Here is a 21081-nt window from a genome sequence, read left to right on the forward strand (position 1 = left end):
CCAGAGAAAGTAGGATGTATGGCCAAGCTGCTGCTAACAGACGCCATGAATCCATGTGCCAAGCAGTGGGGGAGGACGAGCACCACACACACACACACACACTAATCTATACAACGAGCACAAACTGGTGTCCAGCTTAATCAGGCCATGGTAGATTAGTCTAATGGCCGTCTATGAGACCAACTAGACCACTGACTGACTGACTGACTGAGATGCTACTGGAACAGCTGGGTAAGGACATGGAGGGAGTGACAGCTGCAGCAGAAAATCAACCAGAACCAGCCAGTCACCCCAAACCAGGGCAAGCGCTCGAGAGAGGTAAATAAACCAGGCAGCAAGAGCAAAGCAAGGTGCTGTTGGTCAATAAGGAGGATTATGCACATGAAGATCTGTGATGCATTTAGCATGAGCTTGCTTAGCTGTCCCTTTTTCCCTCTCTAACACAATTGAAGGACCTTGCGAGAATTAAGCCTGGTAGAGACAAAGAGGGGTCAATGTGTCTGGATGACCTTGGACTACTCAATTGATGGACTGGTTTTTCATAACCAGCAAACAATACATGATGGATATAAGTGAATGGATTTGTAATGGGGATTCACTTGACATTGACATAAACAGATATCCCTTTCATGGCATTCAAACCCCTGTGAATTCCATTTAACCCACTACTAAAGCGAATGTGTGGACAATTTTTCAAAAGGCACAGAAATGTGTCAGATGAATATCAAGGAAAAGTTCAAACACTCCATTTCAGTCATTTCAAAATGTTGAGCTTAGACCCATTGTAAATCAATGGCTCCAACATGAAGTATCATGCAACATACTAGTCTGTGACCTATTGACCTATTGACCTTCCGACTGGCCATCTGCCACCAGTCTGACTGCGCTCTGGATGTTGAGCATTGGCTGACATGCACTCCAAGGTCTATCATGCACTCCAAGGTCTATCATGCACTCCATGGTCTGTCATGCTTGATGGAGCTTCCAAAAAATGCCCCATTCCACAACTGTTAGCCTGGTTTAGCCTACATTCAGTTGCAAACCTTCTGTCGGATTCTCAGAGGCTAGGCCAGGGGTTTCAAACTCATTTTTCCCCGGGGGCCACCTTCGGTCTTCAACGAGGTCTGTAGGGCTGCACTGAAAACTGGTTATATTTCCCTGCCGTCCAAATTTGCAAAAACATTGCTATGAAAATGTCCTCTATCATTTTTGCTCCCTAACTGTCTAGCTTTCATTTAGGGGATTATTAGCAAGCTGGACACGTATGTTTCAAACCCCTGGGCTAAGTTTAATGTCAAATTCAGAACTTGTTATGGGAGCTCACACCTAGGCTACACGTTAACATGGGCTCTCAGTACCCTAACATCTGGTTGTCGCCTGGAGTTGAACTTGATACCAAAAGGTAAGTGGACACCCCTTCATTTAGTGGATTCAGCCATTTCAGCCACACCCGTCGCTGACAGGTGTATAAAAATCGAGCACACAGCTATGTAATCGCCATAGACAAACATTGGCAGTAGAATGGCCCGTACTGAAGAGCTCAGTGACTTTCAACGTGGCACTGTCATAGGATGCCACCTATCCAACAAGTCAGTTAATCAAATTTCTGCCCTGCTAGTGCTGTTATTGTGAAGTGGAAATGTCTAGGAGCAACAACGGCTTAGCCACAAAGTGGTAGGCCACACAAGCTCACAGAACGGGACCGGCGAGTGCTGAAGCGTGTAAAAATCGTCTGTCCTCGGTTGCAACACTCACTACCGAGTTCCAAACTGCCTCTGGAAGCAACTTCAGCACAAGAACTGCTCGTCGGGAGCTTCATGATGGGTTTCCATGGCCGAGCAACCGCACACAAGCCTAAGATCACCATGCACAATGCCAAGCGTCGGCTGGAGTGGTGTAAAGCTCGCCGCCATTGGACTCTGGAGCAGTGGAAACGCATTCTCTGGAGTGATTAATCACACTTCACCATCTGGCAGTCCGACGGACTAATCTTGTCATGAGCCTCTCACTCCACCGGGTTACCACCTTAATTTTCTTCCACTCTGCTCACCACTCTCTCTACTCAGCCTAACTAGCTCCACCTGTCCCTGCTCTGCTCTGCTCTAATTACTCTGCCAGCTGCGCTGCATTACCCACTACCTCTCCCAGTATTTAAGGCCCTGTCTTTCAGCTCTCCGGTGTCAGATCGTCTGCAAAGCTCACACCCGGAACCTGTTTGCTCGCGCTTCTGGCTTACCCTGGTTTTGTGACCCCGGACCTGCCTGATTTTTGGATACTCTTCTGCCCCAGGAGATCCAGACCTGCTTCTGCCATAACGACTCCTGACTACTCTTCAATCCCGGTAACTCTGACCAGCCTTCTGCCTTGCTACTACGTATTTTGGATTTCCCTTGAACTGTACTGCTGCCTTGTTTCATTCCGCCCTGTTGTGTCTGTGTCTCCCCCCCCCAGGACTTCTGGACCACCCACCACCGGCTTCATAGGACGCATCGCTGCCACTGGGGGGGGCACAGACCCAGCACATTGGACGGGATCCCTGTTACCCCTGGAGCCTTCATTCACTCCCTACTTCCCTTTTCCCTTAAGTTTTAATAAACTTTCTGGTGTGACGCAATTGTGGTCCTCTGGTCGTCTGTCTGAACCGTGACAGTACGATCTGACCATTATGGACTCAGCGCACACTTTCCCCGACATGGAAACCGATGAGCATGAGCAGCAGTTCCAGCAGCAGCAACAACAACTCGCCATGATCATTCAACTCCTCACCAACCTTACCCCAGCCAGTCTGCCCACCAGCCCTGCCCCCGAGTTACCTGCCCCGGTCATTGCAGCCGCTGCCCCGGAACCCAAGATTGGAAACCTCGAGCGGTTCAACGGCGATTCAACCCAGGTCCGGCCATTCCTGACTAGCTGCCGACTTCAGTTCTCCTTGCAGCCAAGGACCTTCGCCACGGAGGGGGCTAAAGTTGGGTATGCCATCACTCACCTGACGGGCCGAGCTCGACTCTGGGGAACAGCAGAGTTCGAACATCAAACCCCCGCATGTGCAACCTTCGACCTGTTTGCTGAGGAGATGCTGAAGGTGTTTGACCTGGATTCACCAACCGCAGAGGCGTCTCGTGAACTGTTCAGTATTCGACAAGGCAGACGTACAGTCGCAGACCATTCCATCGACTTCCGAACCCTGGCTAGACGAAGTTCTTGGAACACACCATCGTTGGTGGACGCGTTCTTCCATAGTTTGGCTGACTATATCAAGGACGAGTTGGTCTCCCATGAACTGCCTTCCACTCTTGATGAAGCCATCGCACTGACTGTCAGGATCGACAGAAGGATACAGACCCGTCGTCGTGAGAGGGGGCGCCAAGGTCCACCTACTACCGGCATTCGGAGAGATCCGACTGGGCTCCTGTCATCTACTGCCACTCACCCAGGTCAGCTTGATCAGTCTGAGCCTATGGAGATTGGGCGAGCCTCTCTCACTCCTGCAGAGCGCCAGCGCCGCTTCACCTCAAACCTCTGCCTCTATTGTGGAGGTGATGGACATCGTGTGGTAACCTGCCCTTTAAAGGGCCGAAGCTCACCGGGCATAGGGGGAGTCCGGTTGAGTTCAATGACCATCCAGTCCTCCGACCGCAAACCCCTGCTGCAAGTTCACCTCCGCCTCTCTGACTCAACTCACACCCTGGCTGCTCTGGTGGATTCTGGCGCCGAAGCCAACATAATGGACATCAAGCTGGCACGCCAACTGGGACTGGAGAACCTCCGTTTGACACCTCCTATTCCTGCCCGGGCACTGGACGGACACTTACTCGGATCGGTCACTCATGTCACGGCCCCGGTCTCGATGGGTCTGTCCGGAAACCATCAAGAAACTATCCAGTTTCACCTGCTCCCCTCTCCAGGCCAACCCCTCATCCTGGGTTACCCATGGCTCCGCCGGCACAACCCTCAGCTCGACTGGGTGACCGGGGTGATCAGGGAGTGGGGAGAGGACTGCCACCGAACCTGCCTGCTTGCTGCCGCACTACCCCCTCGGCCAGTACCTACTAACTCCGCTCCTGACCTCTCCAATGTCCCAGAATGCTACCATGGTCTCAGAGAGGTGTTTAACAAAGCAAGAGCCACATCTCTGCCCCCTCACCGACCGTACGACTGTGCCATCGACCTCCTCCCTGGAACAGCCCCTCCAAAGGGTCGTCTTTATTCGTTGTCTGCTCCTGAAAGAAAGTCCATGGAGGACTACATCAATGGCTCTCTGTCCGCAGGATTAATCCGTTCATCTTCATCTCCTGCTGGTGCTGGCTTCTTCTTTGTGGGGAAGAAGGACGGATCTCTTCGCCCCTGCATCGACTACAGGGGACTCAACGACATCACAGTGAAAAACCGTTACCCTCTGCCTCTGCTCACCTCTGCTTTTGAGTTGCTCCAGGGAGCCACTGTTTTTACCAAGTTGGATCTCAGAAACGCTTACCACCTAGTGCGGATCCGGGAGGGAGATGAATGGAAAACCGCATTCAATACACCAACAGGCCACTACGAGTATCTGGTTATGCCTTTTGGCCTCACCAATGCTCCTGCTGTGTTCCAGGCTCTAGTGAATGATGTACTGCGGGACATGTTAAACAAGTTTGTCTTCGTTTACCTGGATGACATCTTAATCTACTCCAGAAACCTGTCTGAACACACCCGCCATGTCCAGCAAGTCCTTCATCGTCTTCTGGAGAATTCCCTCTACGCCAAGGCAGAGAAATGTGAGTTTCACGTCAAGACAGTGGCCTTCCTGGGGTACATAGTGGCAGAGGGAAGTATCCAAATGGATCCTGCCAAAGTATCAGCAGTCACTTCATGGCCAGTTCCGGAGAACAGAAAGAAGCTGCAACAGTTTCTGGGGTTTGCTAACTTCTATAGAAAGTTTATCCGGAACTACAGTACCGTTGCTGCCCCTCTCACTGCTCTAACCAGCACCAAGCAACCCTTCACCTGGACCCCAGCAGCCGACAAAGCCTTCAGTACCCTCAAGGTGAGGTTCACCTCCGCTCCCATCCTCCAGATGCCTGATGTGGACCGGCAATTCATTGTGGAGGTGGACGCCTCGGATGTGGGAGTTGGTGCTGTGATTTCTCAGTGGGCTGCGGAGGATAGGAAGCTCCATCCCTGTGCCTTTTTCTCACGTCGGTTGTCCCCCTCTGAGTGCAATTACGACATAGGGAACCGTGAGCTGCTGGCTGTGAAGCTTGCCTTGGAGGAGTGGCGTCACTGGCTGGAGGGGTCCACCATTCCATTTCTCGTTTGGACCGATCATAAGAACTTGGAGTACATCCGCACGGCCAAACGGTTGAACTCCAGGCAGTCCCGCTGGGCCCTGTTCTTCACCAGGTTTAATTTCACTCTGTCATACCGGCCTGGATCACGCAACACCAAGCCAGACGCCCTCTCCCGTCAATTCCAGAAGGATGACACCCCCTCCAAGGACCCTGTGTCGATTCTGCCAAGTCCCTGCATCGTTGCAGCTCTGACCTGGGCTGTTGAGGAACAGGTGCTGGAGGCTCTCCGTAACCAGCCAGGTCCCAGCACTTGCCCAGCTGACCGCCTTTTTGTCCCCGAAGACCTGAGGTCCCAGGTCGTTCAGTGGGGACATGACTCCCGCCTAGCTTGTCACCCTGGCTCCACCCGCACTTACAACCTGCTCGCCCAGAGGTTCTGGTGGCCCTCTCTGAGAAAGGATGTACGGGAATTCGTCCAAGCCTGCCCCATCTGCAACCAACACAAGTCGTCCTGCCAGCCCCCAGCCGGATTGCTGCAGCCCCTGCCTGTGCCCAGACGTCCCTGGTCTCACATCGCCCTTGACTTTGTCACGGGGCTGCCCCCTTCAAGTGGCATGACCGTCATTCTCACCATAGTTGACCGTTTCAGCAAGATGGCACACTTCATTCCCCTCCCCAAGCTCCCAACCGCCAAGGAGACCGCCCAGGTGGTCCTGGAACACGTCTTCCGGATCCACGGACTGCCAAAGGATGTAGTTTCTGACCGTGGTCCACAATTCTCCTCCGCTTTTTGGAAGGAGTTCTGTCACCTGCTGGGAGCCACAGTCAGTCTGACTTCCGGATTCCATCCCCAATCCAATGGGCAGTCAGAGCGGGCTAATCAGGAGCTCGAGAAGGCACTGCGATGCATGACTTCACGCAACCCCCACTCCTGGTCGCAGCAATTGACATGGGTGGAGTACGCACACAATTCTCTGACCTGCTCTGCCATCGGTATGTCCCCTTTCCAATGTGTTTATGGATACCAGCCTCCTCTATTTGCCAGCCAGGAAGAGGAGGTTACTTGCCCATCTGCACTTGCTTTTGCCCGTCGATGTCGCCGCACCTGGTCACAAGCCCGAGCCACACTCCTCAGATCCGTTGCCAGCTACACTACCGGGGCCAACCGTCGGAGAATTCCTGCTCCCACCTACCATGTTGGTCAAAGGGTGTGGTTGTCATCGAAGAACCTGCCACTCAGGGTGGAGTCGCAGAAGCTGGCACCTCGGTTCATTGGCCCATTCCCTATCATAAGAGTGATTAGCCCAACTGCTGTCCGGCTCCAACTGCCTAATTCCCTGAGGGTGCACCCCACTTTCCATGTGTCTAAGATTAAGCCCATCCATGAGAGTCCGCTGGTCCCTGCTGCGCCTTGTCCTCCTCCTCCACGGCTCGTCGATGGTGGTCTGGTTTACACCGTCCGCCGCCTGCTTCGGTCCAGACGGAGGGGTAGGGGTCTCCAGTACCTCATTGACTGGGAGGGCTATGGACCTGAGGAAAGGACCTGGGTGCCAGCTAGTCGGATTGTGGATAGGACTCTCATCACCGCTTTCCACCAACGGCATCCTGATCAACCTGCAATCCGTAGGGGCCGCCCCAGAGGGGTCCCTAACCGTCCTGCCCGCTCGGCTTCCTGTCCTGTGCCTGATCCTGTCTCGGGACCTGTCCCATCTCCCGACCACGGTCCTCCGGCTTCCTCCGAGGATGAGGACGTTCACTCGGACCGTTCGGAGGAGTTCTAGCCCTCCTCCGGCTCCCCTCCTCCCGCCCGGCGTGGTGTTGCTCTTGGGACTTCTGGGGCCGTCCCTTGGGGGGGGGGTTCTGTCATGAGCCTCTCACTCCACCGGGTTACCACCTTAATTTTCTTCCACTCTGCTCACCACTCTCTCTACTCAGCCTAACTAGCTCCACCTGTCCCTGCTCTGCTCTGCTCTAATTACTCTGCCAGCTGCGCTGCATTACCCACTACCTCTCCCAGTATTTAAGGCCCTGTCTTTCAGCTCTCCGGTGTCAGATCGTCTGCAAAGCTCACACCCGGAACCTGTTTGCTCGCGCTTCTGGCTTACCCTGGTTTTGTGACCCCGGACCTGCCTGATTTTTGGATACTCTTCTGCCCCAGGAGATCCAGACCTGCTTCTGCCATAACGACTCCTGACTACTCTTCAATCCCGGTAACTCTGACCAGCCTTCTGCCTTGCTACTACGTATTTTGGATTTCCCTTGAACTGTACTGCTGCCTTGTTTCATTCCGCCCTGTTGTGTCTGTGTCTCCCCCCCCCAGGACTTCTGGACCACCCACCACCGGCTTCATAGGACGCATCGCTGCCACTGGGGGGGGCACAGACCCAGCACATTGGACGGGATCCCTGTTACCCCTGGAGCCTTCATTCACTCCCTACTTCCCTTTTCCCTTAAGTTTTAATAAACTTTCTGGTGTGACGCAATTGTGGTCCTCTGGTCGTCTGTCTGAACCGTGACAAATCTGGGTTTGGCGGATGCCAGGAGAACACCATCTGCCCCAATGCATAGTGGCAACTGTAAAGTTTGGTGGAGGAGGAATAATGCTCTGGGGCTGTTTTTCATGGGTCGGGCTCGCCCCTTAGTTCCAGTGAAGGGAAATCTTAACACTACAGCTTACAATGACATTCTAGACGATTCTGTGCTTCCAAATTTGTGGCAACAGTTTGGGGAAGGCCCTTTCCTGTTTCAGCATGACAATGCCCCAGTGCACAAAGCGAGGTCCATACAGAAATGGTTTGTCGAGATCGGTGTGGAAGAACTTCACTGGCCTGCACAGAGCCCTGACCTCAACCCCATCGAACACCTTTGGGATGAATTGTAATGCCGACTGCGAGCCAGGCCTAATCGCCCAACATCAGTGCCCGATCTCACTAATAATCGTGGCTGAATGGAAGCAAGTCTCCGCAGCAATGATCCAACATCTAGCCTTCCCAGAAGAGTGGTGGCTGTTATAGCAGCAAAGGGGGGACCAACTCCATATTAATGCCCATGATTTTGGAATGAGATGTTCAAATACAATATGAGCAGATACTTTTAGTGTATTTACATTGCTAGTTATAAAAGTTTATGCTACGTAGAGTAAACACTAGAACACAAGATCCTTTACCTTCAGGTTACCTCTCCACAGCTGAAACAGAGAGCAGAGTTGCAGTGAGGGTTTAGTTCACAGAATCCCTGACAAGCGCCAGAATGCCTGACTTGGACTATAGCCAGGAGTCGTCTCTGATTCTAAGGGCCTGGATTTTCCTCATCCTGGTTTCCATTACAAGAAAGGGGGAGAGAAAGAAAACAGAACTCCAAAAATGTAAGGGTCCTCTGAGAGGACCTTTCGATGCCCTGGCTAATCACTATCACTACTACCCCCCTCACCCTCCCTCCCTCTTCTCTGTCCCTGTAGTGCTGGGAAGAGAAATCCCTGGCTGCGATGGGGGAACAATGCATCCAGTGCCAGCCCAACAGCCCAACCCACATGGCAGTGCCAGACTCCGTCCAGCAGCACAGACAGAGTCCTTCACTTCACCCTCCTCTATATCACCCCCCAGGCCTCTTCTCTTTTACATGGAGACTGGCTCTGTTGTAAACAGGGTCATCTCACCTTGGGGTGGTACTGATGATAGTGTGTGTGCGCGTTTGTGTGCATGTGAGACTGAGACAGCGGGTCTTCTCACGGTTGTGGAAACTTTGCGGTAAAGTGGATTATCCCTAGGATGGCACCAATCTCAAAAGGCACTGTTCAAGAGGACTATTGAAACCACTGCTGCACATTACTATTTCCCCTGGTGTCCTGTGCTTCCTCTCTGCAGTAAACAGTCGGAGGGAAGGCAGGCCATTTCCATGTAAAAGGACTGTTACGTTCCCCAGCAAGAAAACCAAAAAATGCTCATACAAAAGGGGGACCTAACAAAGAGTCACTGACAACAATCCAAACGAAAAAGGCGGGGTTTTAGGAGGGGTTCTGAAAGACACTCATGAGGGTGTCCACTGAAAGTTGACTAGCAACAACAACTGGAACCTAAGAAGACACCCACCATGAGTGCCCACTAAATTTGATCAAGAAGAGGCAAACAAAAGAAAAACCCACACCAAACTTAAAAACAGGAATCAAACCAAAAAGGTGGAGCAAAACAAGAATCTGGGAAATCAGACAAAGGAATGTTTTTCTAGAAATCAAATAGGGAGAGCCGAACTAAAAGGTGTTGACCCTCTACATCTCTCAAGACAACTGGAGCACTGGGCCACCCACTCTTAAATAGCACCTGGGCCAGCACAGGTGAAACACCTTCCCACCAAGGAGATGGCAACCAGCACAGATATAACACATACTGACTAACGAGGTGACACCAATCGGTGCACCCTACGAGCTAACGAGCTATACTTGCTAAAGTCCAACCTCAAAACATAAATGGTAAAACCAAAGCCTGTAACAGGACCCATGAGCATCAATGTGAAGTTCATTGTTAATTGCTCCTTTTAACAAGCACCTAGGCTCTACACAGAAGCAATCGCCTAGGGGTTGGAACCGGTTCAGGGAACAGAACCAAAAAAACGGAAGATGACAACTATTAGATAAAGTGAATCAGAACCGGAAATGAAAGTGATCTATACTGTTTCGGAACAGAACCTTTATTCTGAACCAGGATTTATTAACTACAGTAGAGTTCAGTACACAGTAGAGCAAACTAGAGTTAAGTACACTATAATGTACTGTACTCTACTGAACTCTACTCTGATGTCCAAACTTGTGAAACATAGATGTCTATGATTGGTTCAGATTTGGTCCAGTCTAGACCAACCAAATTTTGTATTATCTGGGGGCAGAGCTGATTAAAATAATAGCCAGTGTGTAGAATAACACCCAAATATGCAAAGGAGGATGTTGTATATTTATAACTTTGTGTAACTATTTAGGATACATCACCATGGAGAGAATGACATTCATATCCATAATTACGCATTTCTGTGTACTACAGATCAGGGACCCATGATGAAATGTCATTACTGCAATTCTGTTACCAGGTGTAAATCCACTTCACTTACTGTAGTTCAATAACCAAAAGCGATTTTTTCGAAGTCAATGTGTCATGTCATAGCTGACACCCCATTCTTTCTGCAGACATCGTTGAATCTTAATTCAGAGAAAAATTGTTAAAAGTAGTCCTTGTGCATAGAGTTGTATGGTTTGTTAAACTTTGAAATCAATGGTTGTTGGTTGGCATACATTTTAGGTGAAAAATCTGAGTCTTAGTGCAATTCCATTACCGTGGAATTGCCCGGCAGGCAAGTATGTGTGTGTGTGTGTGTGTGTGAGAGAAGCGTGGCCAAGGCTCCGTGGCAGCCATGGGAAATCACTTTCAAGCTCCAGCTCTGGGACCAGGAGAGCGAGTCAGACTCTACGGGTGCATCTCAACAGTCTTAAATAGGCTGCTCATCCTATTGATTACACATCTGCTCAGATGAAGGAGAGGAGATGAGGAGAGGAAGTCATTTTAGACTATTGAGATGCACCCCATCCAGGGCCTCTGAGGATATTGGTGTGATGGGGCCCAATGTTTATGGAACAGCCGCTCTATACAGGCCAGGAGATAACCTACCTCTGCTAGGCCTTCATGTTGATTTGTGGAGCCATACACTCTCCATACACTGCAGTGGGCTTCTTTGAACTTCATTTCATCTGGCCAGTAAAACGCCTTTCCACAGTACCTTGCTCCGGGCATAAAGCCAGTACACACATACTGCACTACACTCTCTCTCTATGGACCTTCACAGCATAAACCTTGAGTCACTGAACTGAATCCAACTCTCGCAAGTGTTTGGGACTGTTAGGTGTGAATATGTATGTGCCAGAAACAAGCAACCGAGGAGTGGCGAGAAAGAAAATAGGGGCCACTTTCACATCTAGGAGTGACCTGCAAAATCTCTTCATATCTTCTTATTACTGACATTATTTGCCCAATTAATTGGAATCCAAATGAATTGGAAAGTGTTTGACTTTGACCTACATCATCCATCAACTCTTTCGGCCTGTAGATGTCAATGGGAGATGTCAGTGATAATGCCAGTTAAGCAGACAGAATTCAAGTGGGTTTCTGCCCATAATTGTTTCTACCATGTTACCCTCTTTGTAGCTTGTGTGCTCTGGTCTGGTCTGGTCTGTTGCGGTCACATTCGACTACACAGAGTTGACTTCCTGCTTCGTGCTGCTGAAAGGGCGAGTTACCGTCCCGCCGGCAGCTTGGGAACACTGGGTTCCCAGGCAAGGACATCACTGGCCAGCCAGGAAACAGGATGTCAGACAATATGAGTGTCACGGTCGTTGAAGGACGGGTCAGACCAAGGCGCAGCGTGAAATGCATACATGTTTATTAAATAATAAACATATAACAAAACAAACAAACAATAAAAAACGAAACGTGACGTCGGAAGGCTATACACACACACGCCAAACTCACCGAGCACAAAACAAGATCCCACAACACAGCCAGTCGGAAGGCCACACACGCACGCCAAACTCACAGAGCACAAAACAAGCAGGAAAACTGGCTGCCTAAGTATGATCCCCAATCAGAGACAACGAGTGACAGCTGCCTCTGATTGGGAACCACACCCGGCCAAACATAGAAATACAAACATAGAATCAACACACACATGATATTCACACCCTGACCAAACTAACTAGAGTTCTATAGGTCAGGGCGTGACAATGATAAAGCGCTTTATGTTAGAACACCATGCCATGTCTTCACATCATCATGCCAGCAACATCATAATTCTTCCTTATGACTACTAACCGCTAAGATACAATTAGGGATGACTACAAAGGATCAATCCCCCCACTTTCCAGTAAAGAATGCTGATTTAGCTGATAACATTGTAAATTCTGCATCTGATCCATCTCCGGGCTATAAAAATACATGTAGAAAAACTGTTTCTGTCAGCAATATGGGACCAAAATGGCCCCCTACTTGTAAACACTTCCCTATTGAAAAAACATTATGGCTTCCTTCTTTTGGGCTCAACATCCCTATTTCTGTACCAGCAGCCCAAAATGATGGAAACCTGCCTATTGTTTTGCAGAAAGTTGATTATGTATATCAAGGCCTGAAGCATGCGCATCTCAGCAAAGAACCCAGGCCCAGCCATGGACTCCTCTCTCCCTCACACACAGACCGGTTCACATCAACAACACCATATTCATCTGCACCTAAGAACCTGCTATATTTAGCATGGGATCCATTGCTCTTTGTCGTCCTGGGTCTGTATGTGTGGTTGTGGCTGTCTCCCACCACACAGTGAACAAAAGGAAGCAGCAGCGCTGCCCTGGTCAACAGAGCTGGGCTTACCTTCCATCCATCATATTCACTGTGCTAGAGCAGAGAAGAAGAAAATAGACATTACCATAGGATAGAGTACTAGGAAGTCACCATCTGATGGACTACACTCATCTAAAGTAATTATGTGGAGCAACAGACTCTGAATGACTAAATGCAGCCAATCATTCACTTTGATGCTGGAGCCCTTTAAGCTGGCCTACATTAACACAGTCAAGCAGAAAATGGAGAAGAGGGGATGATCATGAATTAATCTGGTTTCAATATGTAGGAACACGATGACAACAGAAAAATAGATAAATAATGACAAAATGCATCTCCTCTCTAAGTAGCCTATCTATGTAGTGGAGAACAGATCTCATTACTCAAGGGTTACAGTCTTCTCAGATGGTAGGCTCCATCTCCCAACAAGATTAGTAGTCCCTTACTAAATCACCCACAGAAATGGTAAGACTGTCCGTGTCAATACTCTATAGGCCTACATCTTCACAGACACGTGACTGAAAGTCCATTAAGTCTTGGCTAGGCTAACTATAGTCTCTTGCCTCCATCTGTGCTCTGCCATTCATTCTCCCAACAAGACCAGCTAGTTCCCAGTCCTGCCCTGTGCCTTTCACATGTGTTCAACAGCCATTTTGAGAGAGTGAGGCCCACTTTTCTTCAGAGGGGCAGGCAGACTAAGGCAGAGATTGCAGTCCCCCTCCCCCACTCTCAAGGCCCAACAATAACAACAACAAACTCACCCTGGTTACCTCTCAGGATGCAACGGCTGTTATAACAGCCATCTGCATGAAAGAGCCAGATAGATCCCGGACATCCACCTGGGCTACAGCTACATCCAGGCCCAGCTCCAGCATGACACGCATAATAATAACAAAAAGGTAGATTAGTCCTACTACTGTTCAAAAGTACAAAAATATACCTGAAATGTAGCCGTACACATCAAACAACCGTCTCTTCATATAATAACACAAGATATGTGCCCCACTACGGCATGTATATCCAAAATGCTGCCATTACTGCAGTAGGCCTACACATAATTTGTGAATACCAACACGCACAGATCAGCGCGACAGGATTCTTACAACGCAACACACACACACACACACACACACACACACACAAAATAGCAAGAGAGCAGGGAGGGGACGAAAAAGTAGGCAGCGTCGTCTTCATAGTATTGACGTCACTTTTACAGTAGCCTATAACACAATGACTGTGTAATGCACATTAATGATAGAGTGAAAGTTTGCCTACTTGTTTTAGTAGACTACACACAGTATTGGTCCTTGGTCCTACATACAAAATGTAGGCCTATCTGAAATGCAGCCATATACACAACAACTGTTCTTTTGCACACAAGAAAGCATGCGATGTTGAAGAGAAGCCCCACGAAGACTGGTAGCCCAAGATGCGTTCATTAAAACATCACACACCGTAACCATTGATTCAGGACCATGGACAGAAGGCTACTGCCAGTCAGCATGATGAAAATATAACGTTAGATGCGCTGTCACCTCAGAGCACAACCAATAGGCTACATTGGTCATTGTCCCTATACCCGTCAAAGAACGCAAAGCTAGATATCTATCAATAGAAATTAGACCCGCAAAAGCAAGCAATGACATTAAGAGTCACAGATAAATATAAAAGATGCATTGAAGCAAAAAGCAAGACTATCCATTATTTTATTTATTTTTTTTATTTTTATTTTTAAATCAGCCAAACAACCAGTGAAGGAAAACCAATGAATTTATAATTCTGGCATGGCGGCCAGAGCCATAAAGGTTGTAGCTTACTATTTAGACGAATTGCAGCCTCCTCCATGCGGTGTTGAACCTCATGAGAAGTTTGATTCCATTCTCCTTCCTGACAAAATCTACTTGTTAGGTCCCTCTCAAATGCCAGCTGGACAAGCTGGGCTTTTTATTGATGTAACATGCTGCGTCTGTGTTCACTGCTATACGTTCTTCAGAGTGAAGGAATTTTCGCACGTTGCTGTAGATGGTTTTTTTTTCGCACGTTGCTGTCCCAAATGTTAATCCAAATCCATGTTTCAGTGCCAACAGCACAGTCGGCATCGCAGACAAAGGCCCGACGTATCTTTGAAGAACACTGAGCGAGGTCCATTTGTTGTTGCTATCTGTGGTTGTGATTTCACTTTGCAAGAACCAATAAAACGCTGCTTCCCCTGGTTCAGTTTTGGTTAGATCCAACAGGTCGTCAGGTGCTAGTGGCTGGGGTAACGGAAGTGCAGGTGCTTGTTGTGATGTTACCCTCGTGCTGTTGGTGCTAGGCCCCTTCTAGATCTTGTTGGTCAACAGGCAGCGTGCAGGATGGGCGGGTATTACATTTGCTGCTAGGCTCCTCAACCTCGGTGGTCGGGCCAGCAGGCTGCTCTGTGAGCTCGGCATCGCACTCGTCATGGTGGTCCTCCGTTGCTCTTGGCAGTGCCCAGACATTTTTGCATATCCATGCTGATTAACCAGATATAATTATTCAGCTCGCCGCTACGAAAACTTAACGAAGCTAGTAGCTACTAGCTAACCTATTATTAGCTGTAGCTGTCTGGAAAAGTGAATAACTTTTTTCCCCCTCTGAGAAAAAAACCCTCAATTGTTAATGACTAAATATTACATTATTACATTTCCAGCTTTGCCATCCCGTAGAGCCAGCTCTGGCTAGGGCTGTGACGGTCAAGGAATTTTGGATGACGGTTATTGGTCAGCCAAATGACCACGGTCACCATAAAAAAAATATATATATCCTCTCCTCCACTCCTGACTGCATGTTCTGCTGCTGCAGAGAGGGTGTGTTGCCTAAGCAACCAAAGACTTGTTTGTTACAACACCTTGCTTGTTTCAGCAAGGAGCAAAACAGTTTCATCACCTTGTAGAGTCCATGTAACAGCAGAAACGGACTCATCCACACGAATGCCCGGCGGTTCCATCTTCAGTCAGCCGTTCGTCCCACAAAAAAGAAAACGGTTATGAGGGTTGTTTTATTTCCATGACGGTCTTCATCCATAACCGCTGGTTAGGCTACACAGTTCTACATTCATTGCGCCAGCTCTAGCTACAGCCATGTCAGAGGGCAAAAGCTGCACACAGGCACACATACAAAGCTCTTTTGAGAATTTAAAATATTAACTCAAATTCATATCACAATATTTTCCACTGTCTGGACGATAACGATATAATATCACGATATACTGTGCATACATTAATATATATATATATATTTTTTTTTTACATTTTATGAGCCCTTCAAAGTTACTAAATGACAAAATATTGCTATTAACCTTATAGAAACAGAAAGGGGGCATTGCACATTTCTTTTTCATCTTTTTTTATTTAATTTTTTTACTTCTGTGGTAAACCTGTGCAAACATGAAACATAAACAAAGGTATATGAGTTAAATAAATATGCAGTAAAATTAAATAACCAAATATTTAAAGTACTCAGGATGTAAAGAAAATTAAAACTTTTTTTAAAAACTTTTTCCTGGCAAATATAAGTGCAGTCTTTTTTCAGCATAACACCGGTCTTTATGAATTCAAGTTGTAAACCTTTTCAAACTAACTTATTCAAGCACTAACCAGACAGTTACTGAGTTCACCATGTAACAATTCCTCCCTCTTCACAAGTTCCGTGCCAGGAACACCAGCCTATTGACAGTTTCTGGCTTCAAAGTTGCCCTGTGGCATGTGACCACATTGCCCCCAGTGCTAAATGCTCTCTCAGAGGGCGAACTTGTGGCAGGGATGCATAGGTATTTATTTGTCAGACAACTCACTTGTGGGAAGTTGGATGCGTGAACTGCCACCACTCCAAAGGATCAGCCTCACTGTCTGCTGCCATCATCAGAGTGTAGCTGTCCAGCTCTTGCTCGATGACCTGTCTCTGGGTTCTTAAGGCAGGTGCATTAATGGTTTTCTTAAAGAAGCTCCCAAGGCTCTTCTTGGACTTCTTTGCTGATTGTGGAGCAGTGGCAGCTTCTTTCTCTCTCTCACTCTGGTCCTCTTCAAGAAAGAAGTCTCCCACGGCTGTGTTCCCTACCAGGCAGCTCTCACCTTCACCAGCTTCTCATTGGTCATGTAGGTGGTCTTGAACCTTGGGTCCAGAAAGGTAGCCATGGTGAGCAGCTCATCTGTTTCAGGGTCGGTGTGTTTTTCATTCAGGTAATTGAGGACCCTCATCTTAATCTCTCGGGTCAGTTTGGCTTCGCCCTCATTTGATTTCAGAACCTCCGTCTTGAAAAAAATGGAGGACCGGCTTCAGATAGGACATCCTGGAGGGGCTTAAGTGCTGCCGTGATAGATTCAAAGACCTCAAATTCTTGCCAGGAGGGTGCAAGGTGCCGTGTTTTTTTTTGTCTGCTGCCAGGACTTGTGTGATGGACTTTTCCTGCTCCAGGACTCTTTCCATAATCTGCAGTCGAGATCCCCACCTTGTCGGGGATTCTGTGATGAGCTTGTGGAGGGGCAGGCTCAGTTTATCCTGTGCACTTGTCAGGGCCTTCTGCTTCTTCCAACTATAGGAAATTGTGCTGACCACTTTCTTGCACACTCCTGTGGCCCGGGAAACCCGAGGTTCGTTTTGGACACTCCTTGCTGAAAAATAAAAAAGGTGAAAAATAATTACATTTGAATCACAATTATTCAATAGAAATAACATTTCATCTGCTGTAATTACAACAATTTACAGCATGGACACTGGACATGATTACAAATGTATTCCATCTATAGATTTACATAACTGTTGTGATTAAGACAGCTATGTTGCTTTAGAAAACGGGATCATTTATTGAGTAAGCTATTTATGATTGAAAGAGAGGATAGATTCATATATTGAAACCATAGGCTAATGTATCAATTATAAATAAAAGCAATGTAATCCACGTAATGTTTGGATATTGCACACATTTACAAATATTATAGATTTGCATAGCTGTGTATGTATGTATGTATATATATATATATATATATATGTATATATATATATATATATATATATATATATATATATATACACATACATACACACAGCTATGCAAATCTATAATATTTACAGTATAAGGAGGATCAGGCAGTGTAGTCAGCTATAACTTTAAAACAGAGGAGATAAGGAATACAATAGTTATTCTGCATTTTAAAGTTATGTTGTTTTTTAGTTACGTTATTTTTCTACCTAGCTCTGTGTGTTTTGGACGGTGAAACTTACCAATAGCAATGTGTAGTCTGCGTCCGAAACACCCTAGTCTTGTCCATTTGTTCAGCTCCAATGCTTTGACCATGTTCGATCCGCTGTCGGTAGTCATACATACTTAATGAGGCTCTTTCAAGCCCCAGGATGAAAGTGCCTCCTTCAGCCCAGCTGCAATTATTTCTCTGGTGTGGTCGTCTGGGAAATAAGAGGTCTGAAGGCATTTGCTTGGCAGCTTCCAGTTGTCGTCAATGTAATGAATCGTGAGGCTAATGTTTGGCTCTGTGGTCCGGCTTGACCATAAGCCTGCAGTGGTAGAGAAAAATGCAGCGTTACGGATTTCGTTGGCAACTCTGTCCCGACATTCTGTGTAGAGTTCTGGCAGAGATGTTTTGATGAAGAATTTACGGCTCGGGATCTCGTATCTTGGGTCTAGAGTTCGAATCAACTTTCTGAAACCGTCTTTCTCCAGTTTGAATTGGTTCCATGTGTTTCGCTATGCGATACGTAATTGCACTCGTTATCTCATTCCACTTCTTGCTCTTCTTGTCATAGGGAGTACCACTAATGAATGATGCCTTGAGTGATAGCAGCGTGCGGGTCTTTCTTTTAGATGTCTTGGGACTTGTTCCGCTGCTCCGGGGGTTTGTTGCACGCATTCTGGTAGATTCTTCATATTCGCGCATATGCAGGGTTTTCAGGTGGTGAAAAAGATTGCTGGTGTTTCCACCTTTGGCTAGCACAATACGTTGACACAACTTACACAGTGCTATTTGTTGGTCGAGGTCAGATATCTTAATGCCAAACCAGTTCCAAACGACAGGAGGCCCACTTTTTTCGAGCCAATTCTATGTCGTCCTGCAAATCAACCTCAATAGCGTTATTTTCCTTGTCTTCAGTCATCCTCAATGCTTGCTTACACTTTTGCGCTTAATTTAACTAAAGGAGTTCACTTCACTAAATGTTCGCTTACTCTGCAGTTGCGCATGCTTGTTTGTTGACTTTGATTGGTAGGCAGATTGTGTATCATCCATGCTTCAATTTGAACTAGCCCACTAGGCTGTATCACTCGACTGAAATTTTGAACAAAACAAAAACGCCTTATTTCATACATTTATTAATTTATCATGATATGCACAATATGGCAAAATCCATATCATGGCACAACGTCAACCGGTATTCACGTTCATACCGGTATACTGCCCACCCCTAACACACGGCATGCACACATTCGTTTTCTCTTTACTGTGTCTAAGGTAAAGCAAGCATTCTCAGATTGTGCACATGATGTTAATTTAAAAAGGGATCATATTCTGCCTGCGGGTCAAGCAGGACAGCCAGATGTTGCAGCTCTTAAAAACAACATTTTGAAAAGCAGGCTTTGAATCCAGTGCTTGGGCCAGTAGCGTCATCACCGACTCACTCACTAGAGCTGCTTGTAAAGAAGAAGAAGATCAATAGTATACAATAATGTACTAATATGAGTGAAGTCTGATTCAAATAGTTAATTGATCGTTCAAAACGTCTGTAGATATTAAAGAAGCATGAGGACCACAGGGAATACATCCAAGTACCAAGTAAAACAATATGGTGGCCCTCATTCTCAAATTCGTCCAAGTCTATATTTAGTTTGTGTATTAACTTAACCGCACACAATGAACTCTTGCACTGCTACCAGGTTTTCATAGTGGCGCCAGGCCCAGGGCCCCCAGACTTCCAATAGGGGTGATTCCATAGGACAGGGGGTGGACTGTGCCCCTCTGCAAACAAAACTTCTTCCCATCTCATCTTGTTTTCACAGCTGACAAAGGAGCCCAAAAGCAACCAGAAATGGTCTATTTCAACAGAGCCTGGCCCAGACGTTATCCCTATCCCCATTAGAACAACAGAGCACCGTGTAGCATTACAATAGGAGCATCCAGCCATGGCCTGACTGTACTGAAGACTAATCCATAAACAACATTTATTCAGTCATGTGGCTTTGAAGTACAAGTTATAGGCCTTTCAGTGTAATCATATTTTCACTGTGATCGGTTATGCACACCAGCCCTGCATTCATCTACTTATCTGGCTATTAAGTTTGTAGCATTATTCTTTTTCAATAACTCTTATATGGCATAGTAGTCTAAATCAAATCTCATCCATCCCTTAGAAGGGTAAAAGCTAAAACAAGTCATTGCATGTGATGTGCTCAATAAAACAACATAAGGCCTAACCTTCTCCCAAACCTGTGTCATTGTTATCGATTGTGAAACCTAATAACGTTTTTGGGAAACAATTGGCCTCCATTGATTTGGTGAGGCTTTGGTGCCACAGAGAGAGTGCCTCAATCACTGTGAGGAAATGGGAAACAGGTCAAATAACAGGAAGTTGTCAGATAAGATAACCCTTCCACAACAGAAGCAGAAGAGAGAGACGCCTTTAGCCGAGGAGGGGGCGAGATGCTGTCAAGAGAAAGGCCATTGCTTAACACTCTGGGACAATCACCAGGGGTCTTGATATGGAATCAGATCAAATGTTATTGGTCACGTACACATATTTTGCAGATGTTATCGCAAGTGCAGCGAAATGCTTGTTTTTAGCTCTAGCTCCAACAGTGCAGTAATACCAAACAATACACACAAATCCAAAAAATTAAAAAATATCAGAATGAGCAATGTCAGAGTGAGGAATATAAATATGTATGTATATAAAATGGTGTGTATAGATAGTATGGACAGTATGCCAGACATTCACAAGACACTTCTAGACACATTGTCTGTTGGCCTAAATTTCACCCATGCACATAACTCATAACTCTAAATTCTGTAGCAGTATCAGACAGGCTCACGATATGGTTCATTTAAAAGGATTCTAAAGATGGTCGTTTTGTCAGAGGACCTAAAAAGAGGTTTCCGGAATAAAAAAGGAAAATGTTCCATTCAAAAACACTGCATAATTTGCACATTGCCCCTGCAGCCCCGGCCAACCACAACTTCTTGGCGACGGGATGACAGAAGTGATAGGGAAGAGGAGCCAAGACCAAGTGATAGCGAAGTGGTGTGTAATAAATCACAGTCTGACATGTCTGGCTCCAACTGCCTTCTCCACACCAGAAGCACAAAGGCTTTTAGCAGCCACAGTCAGCAGTGGGACCTGAGAAATATGGCGTTTTAATGGACAAGGAGGAACCAGAATGGCAAATGCCTTTGATCACACATTCATTTTGAATTAAGTGCAGT

At 47.0% G+C, this 21081-nt stretch overlaps 1 protein-coding gene across 3 annotated transcripts in view; it reads right to left on the reverse strand.

Moving 5' to 3' along the window:
• Positions 1 to 21081, reverse strand: part of LOC311102280 (CUE domain-containing protein 1-like) — a 39146-nt gene that overhangs the window by 12959 nt on the left and 5106 nt on the right. The window contains exon 1 of one of the 3 annotated variants that reach the window (XM_084143572.1): positions 16452 to 16496. The exons of the other annotated variants lie outside the window; for them this stretch is intronic. The gene's annotated coding sequence lies outside the window, so the exon portion shown is untranslated. Of the gene's footprint in view, positions 1 to 16451; positions 16497 to 21081 lie in introns of those variants that run through there. 3 annotated transcript variants of the gene reach the window in all.

The sequence above is a fragment of the Coregonus lavaretus genome, assembly GCF_964263955.1.
Source record: "Coregonus lavaretus genome assembly, chromosome: 26".
Lineage (NCBI taxonomy): Eukaryota > Metazoa > Chordata > Actinopteri > Salmoniformes > Salmonidae > Coregonus > Coregonus lavaretus.